This window comes from Macaca fascicularis, chromosome 8 (genome assembly GCF_037993035.2).
Source record: "Macaca fascicularis isolate 582-1 chromosome 8, T2T-MFA8v1.1".
In the NCBI taxonomy this organism is placed as follows: Eukaryota; Metazoa; Chordata; class Mammalia; order Primates; family Cercopithecidae; genus Macaca; species Macaca fascicularis.
The window spans coordinates 30,487,821-30,493,669 of NC_088382.1; the positions used below are offsets into that span (position 1 = coordinate 30,487,821).

The 5,849-nt window shown below is 44.1% G+C and overlaps 1 long non-coding RNA gene across 1 annotated transcript; it reads left to right on the forward strand.

Moving 5' to 3' along the window:
• The first annotated feature begins 190 nt into the window (after positions 1-190).
• On the forward strand, positions 191-3,651 carry LOC135964700 (uncharacterized). The gene is made up of 3 exons (XR_010577229.2): positions 191-441; positions 1,945-2,027; positions 3,459-3,651. It is a non-coding gene; the product is annotated as an uncharacterized lncRNA (long non-coding RNA).
• The last annotated feature ends 2,198 nt before the right edge of the window (positions 3,652-5,849 follow it).

A 5,849-nucleotide genomic window follows, 5' to 3' on the forward strand; every position in this document is an offset into this window, starting at 1 on the left:
CGGAACTTTTGCTCCGGCCCCTCCCACCCTTCTGGCTGCCAGCCCCCGCAGCCCGAGTGCTGGGAATCGCCCAGTCCTTTCCCCTAGAACGCTGAGAGACAACGGCGCTGGCCAATCGTGCGGGGCGGGGGGGAAGGCGAGGCGCCCGGAGGAGCCCCACCCACTTCCGGTGTGCACACGAAATTATTGCAGAGCGGGATCGGCCTTGTGCCCGCAGTTCCCGCCTGCTCGGGTCCGGGCGGGTCCCTGGCCTGGGTAGCACGGAAGGGTCTCCCAGGCGGCGCGGTAGGTCTTCCGTGTCACTGGAAACCTACTTCCGGCTGGAAATGGGAAAAGGAGGCCGTTCCTTAACCAATCCCCGGGAACCTCAGGCCCGCGGCTGGGAGAAACCAGAGATCCCAACTTCCTGCTTCCGAAGTAGTGGCTGGGTCTTAAAGCACCGTGAGTGCAATTACCACTTAAGGTTTACAGCGCCTTTTTGAGGACCTATGCCACTCTTGCATTAGTCGTTTACTTATTTTAGCCAGTCTTCTAGCCTGCCGCGGTAAGGAGAAACAAGAGAGGGGAGGCGGCAGAAGAGCTCCGAGAAAACCTGATTCTTGTCCTGTGGTTGAAAAAGTGAACAAGTGATCATGTTTCAAAGTCCATTTACTCATGAGTACAATAGCTGTAATATCTATGTTTCCATGAAATGTGAGGATTCAAGTGAAATAAATGTGGAAAGTGCTCATGACAAGCACTGTTTTAATGGGCAAGTCCCGTTAAAGCAGTGAAATTGAGGACTTCTGCAAAGTTTAGCTGAGATAACTAGAGTTCATGCTCAGTTCTTGCCCGGTACAATAGGCCTGGATGATTCCTTCAAATCCTCATTCCTGCTTCAGTTTGATCACTTTACAGCCTCTGGATGCAGAATACTTTTCACATGATGCACTTTCATTCCTGTTCTGTTGGGAGACAATTCACATGTGTCATGTTCCTGCATGTCTTGAGAGAGCAGAGGCACTAACTGCCTTTTTCCAACTATCTTTTCAAGGATGTTTCTGCATTGAATAGCCCAGGAAGGCAGAATTCTTGGCTCTCCAAAGATCTGGCAGATTTATTCCCAATTATAAGAGATTTGAGTTTCCTAAACTTGGGGCCCCTCTCCTATAATGCAACCTACTGTGGCCTTCATCACATAGTCTTGCAAGAATTAGGGCTCAGAAACTGGCCCGATGATAATATTGTAACTACTATTATTGCTGTTAGTATTGTCCTTTGTCTCTGATCCAGGAGTCTCATATCTTTTACCAGTATTCATGAAATTTTGGCATGCAAACTTGTTAGTGTTGAAACTCAAATAAGAACAACCCAAAATGATGGCCTCAAAAGCAGAAGTTTTTCTCTGCCCTCCTGCCCTCCTATCTCTCAGTCCCCAAGGATAGCCATAGAAACTAGAATTCTTTTTCCCCAAGGCAGGTCATAGAAACCAGAACCCCTTTTTCCTAAAGCCAGTCTTGAAACCTTAAAATATTAGTCTAACTTTCTCTCTGCCTTTCTGTGGAAACTGTCCATAAAGAAATTATCTGACCTACTTTGTTTGATTGTAGGCTATAAGAGCCCGATTCCAGAGAGGGTCCTGCCCCATACCTGTTAGGAGTAGAAGGTGTCTGAGTTACGAGCAGTGAATCTGTATGTCTGCAGCAACCTCAATTTTTGCCTCCTTAAAAGAAAGAATTAGACTGAGGGGCATGATATGGTTTAGCTGTGTCCCCACGCCAAATCTCATCTTGAATTGTAATCCCCATAATTCCCACATGTCAAGGGAGAGACCAGGTGGAGGTAATTGAATCATGGGGGTGGTTTTCCCCATGCCATTCTCCTAATAGTGAGTGAGTTCTCACGAGATCTGATGGCTTTCCGAGTGTTTGGTAATTCCTGCTATGTTCATTCTCCTTCCTATAGCCTTGCAAAGGAGGCGTCTTGCTTCCCCTTCACCTTCCACCGTGATTGTAAGTTTTCTGAGGCCTCCCCAGTCATGCGGAACTGTGAGTCAATTAAACCTCTTTCCTTTATAAATTACCCAGTCAGTCTAAGGCAGTTCTTTATAGCAATGTGAAAATGAACTAATACAGGGCATAAGGGAGAAAAAGAAACTGAGGCAACTTTCAGAGCAAGAGTGGAAGTTTATTAAAAAGTTTTAGGACAGGAAAGAAAGTACACTTGGAAGAGACCCAAGCAGGCAACTTGAGGGACAAGTGTGGCATTTAACCCTGATCCTGGGACTTCATATGCTGGCCCACTTCTGGGGTCTTGCTGCCCTCTCCCTTCATTCTTCCCTCAGCATGAGCTGCCCGAATGCACAGTGCCCTCCTTAGGCTTGGGAGCTGAGCATGCACTGTGTGCTTTGGAATTTGTACACATGTCCATCTGAGGTTTTCTTCCCTTTTCCAGTGGAATGCCCCCTGAAAGTCATACTCCACTATTTTGTCTCTTAATGTGCATGCCCAAGCTCACTCACCCAATTTCTGAAATTGTATTGGAAGCTGATTACCAGTCTCAAGTGTTTTTATCTGTTTGGGAATTGCCTATGTCTGGCACCTGCATTAATATCAATTAATATCAATTAACACTTTAGTGTGACAGCTGTGGACCATCAGGGAATTGTCTGTCTCTGGTCCAGCTGCCAAATTATCCATTTTAGAAAGGCAGTGTGATAACTGCAGAACCATCACCTGGCATTCTTGCTTGAGGGGTTTGGGGCGGGCAGAGCCCTCTCCTGCCCTGCTCATGCCTGTCTAACTACATGTAACATACCTGGAAGGAAGAAATGCATGTTCGTAGAGGCCAAGAAAAATCTAGACAGACAGGCCTAGGTTCCCCACTCAGTTTATTAACATTAGCTCATACTCTTTTGTCCAATCATATTTCTACACAGCTACTCATACTTTGTTGAACCTAAGCATGAAAATGAGCCATTTCCCCTGTATCTTTCGATCTTCATTCTGAAGGCTCCGATGTCACATAAAACTATGATCAGACCAGGCCAGGTGCCGGTGGTGGCTTATACCTGTAACCCCAGCACTTTGGGAGGTCGAAGCAGGCCTTGAGCTCACAAGTTCAAAAGCAGCCTGGGTAACGTAGCAAAACCCCATCTCTACAAAAAATACAACAAGCCAGGTGTGGTGGTGTACACCTATAGTCTGAGGCAGGAAAATAGGGTCTGGAGGCAGGGAACATAAGGGCAATTCACACTTCAGCTGCAACAGGAAATACCCTCTCCATTTACATAGGGCGTACCCCAAGTAACCAATGGAGTCCTCTAGAGGGTATTTAAACTCCCGAAAGTTCTGTAATGGGGCCTTTGAGCCCCTATTCTCAGGCCGGCTCCCACACTGTGCAGTGTACTTTCATTTTCTATAAAACCCTTCATGCCTTCCCTGCTTAGTTTGTGTGTTTTTTCCAATTCTTTGTTCAAGATGCCAAGAACCTGGACACCCTCCACCATTAACAGTCCCAGCTACTCTGGAGGCTGAGGTAGGAGAATCGCTTGAATCCGGGAGGTGGCAGTGAGTCGAGATCGTGCCACTGCACTCCAGCCTGGGTGACAGAGCCAGACCCTGTCTCAAAAATAAATAAATAAATAAATTTCTATCCCTTTCCTCTTCTTAACCTTTTTGTCAGTGATTTGCCATGAAACTTCAAGGGGCGAGGAGACGTTTTCCCTTGGCCCACACATTAGCTTGCAAGTAGGGTAAAATCTCAGACCTTTAAAGTTCTTAACAGTTTCCTTCCACACTTTTCCTCAGAATAGTCCTTTCCTCACAATGACAAGGGATGAATACCACTAATTCTGAATGCCTTCAGTGTTTCTTAACTGTGGTTCATAGTTCTTCTGCAATTACCTGGGGAGTTTTCTAAAAGCAGTTTCCTCGGCCCACTTTAATCTACTCATCTTTGTTGTGGAAAGTGAGGCCCAGGAATCTTCATTTTCACATGCACGCTAGGTGATTCTCAGGTGCAAAAAAGTTTGAGAGCAATTATCCTAGATCTATTCACCCAATAAGTTGCTGGATCTCCAGCTATGGTTAGTGGTTCAAAAATTAACCTTAGAGGCAATATCCAAAAAAGCCACAAGATGGGGCTAACAACGCTACACTCCAGATAGCCCTTTCACCTCCCCCAGCAGAGAATCTTATCTTGTCTCATTCTCTTTCATTGTGTTCTTATCTATGTGTCCCAGTTGCTATGTGAATTGATATGTGTTGCTGTCTATGTGTTTCATTCTGTTCTTACCTGATCTTCCTTATTTTGTTGGGGTTTTTTTCTCATATTCTGAATGGAGCCACAAATCAAAAACAAGAAGGAAGAGTAGAAACTGTATCTTTTAAACTACAATACAAAGGTTAACATTAAACCAATAAGACTCTTCAGTCATTCTGGAAATCCAGACAGGACTTAGTTCTAGTCCAAGCTCCACCACTACCCAGGGGCAGGACCTGAGGCATATTATTTCACTTTTCTAACTTGCTTTTCCTCCACTGTAAAAGAAAAGATGAAACTAATTGCTCCAAGTTCTTACCAACTCAGATGCTCTGAAATTGTTTTATTCTTTGCATATGGGGGTGGGGGGCAGGGGCAGGGGCGGGGGTGGGTGGGTAAGGGTGACTAAGACTTAGCCAGAGACCAGGAAAGAGAAATCTTGGTGACTAGAACCAATCTGTCACCAATTTATGTTTCTCCTTTCAGTAGAAAAGACCTTATTCAAAGGTCCTTATTGATGTTCAAGTCCTGTGTATACTAGCTAATCTTCTGCAAGAGCTTACTCAAAAGTTCTCATAATCTCAAAGTCCTGCATCCCACATCCCAAATGCCCTGCCAAGCACTACCAGATTTCCAAACCCTTTGCCATCACCATGTAAATTTATGTAAGGAATAACTTTTTAAATTGTTAAGAAAATAAATTCCCAGGTACAGAGAGTAAAGGAGAAAATTGCCTTGTTTTTTTTTCTTTTTGAAACAGTGAACTAGAAAGTAGCTACTGCAAATAAAGGCAGAGATTGTTAGATTACATAAAAAGGCAAGACTCAGCTATATGCTGGCTACAAGGAACTTACTTTAAATGTAAGCATACAGATTGAACTAACAGGATGGAAAAAGATATACCACGCTAATGCTAATAAAAAGAAAACTGGCATGGCTATGTTAATATCAGACAAAGCAGATTTCAGATAACAAAATATTGGGATAAGGACAACAGTTGCTAAATAAAGTCAGCCACAGGGCTGGCAGCAGCATCTTCAGAAACAGGCATCCTGGCACTGCAGACATAATAGACCTTGTTCATCAGAGTTACCAAGTAAATCTTTGAGGAAATCACTATAGTCCGATATACCTTTCCTGAGGCCTAAACTACAGAAACAAGGAGGGTGGGAGCTCTCAGTTGATCTGAATAATGCAGGGAGAACTTCTGTGAGAAATAGTGTTCCCAAGTAACTAGGAAAACACTGAGGGTAGCAAACTGCCTACCTCTGGGTCATATTTGACTGCAAACATCTTTTATTTGACCTTTACTTTTTTTCATCTGTATCATTTATGATCTTTTAAGCTACATGTAGATAAAATGTAACAAAAAATGATTTAAGCCATAAGGGGGTGGATTATCTCACATACCAGGAAATCTGGAGGCAAAAGGCATCCACTGGTGGTTATGTCAGTGACTTCAGATTCATCCTCTCTCTCTGGTCAGCCCTATGGCTTCCTTTTGGTTGGAAAATGACTGCAGCAACTCCAGCATCTTATCCTGATGTGAACCAATGTCTAGAAATGAAATAAGGCCATTTCTCCCTGTGTGTCTCATTTTTAGAGCT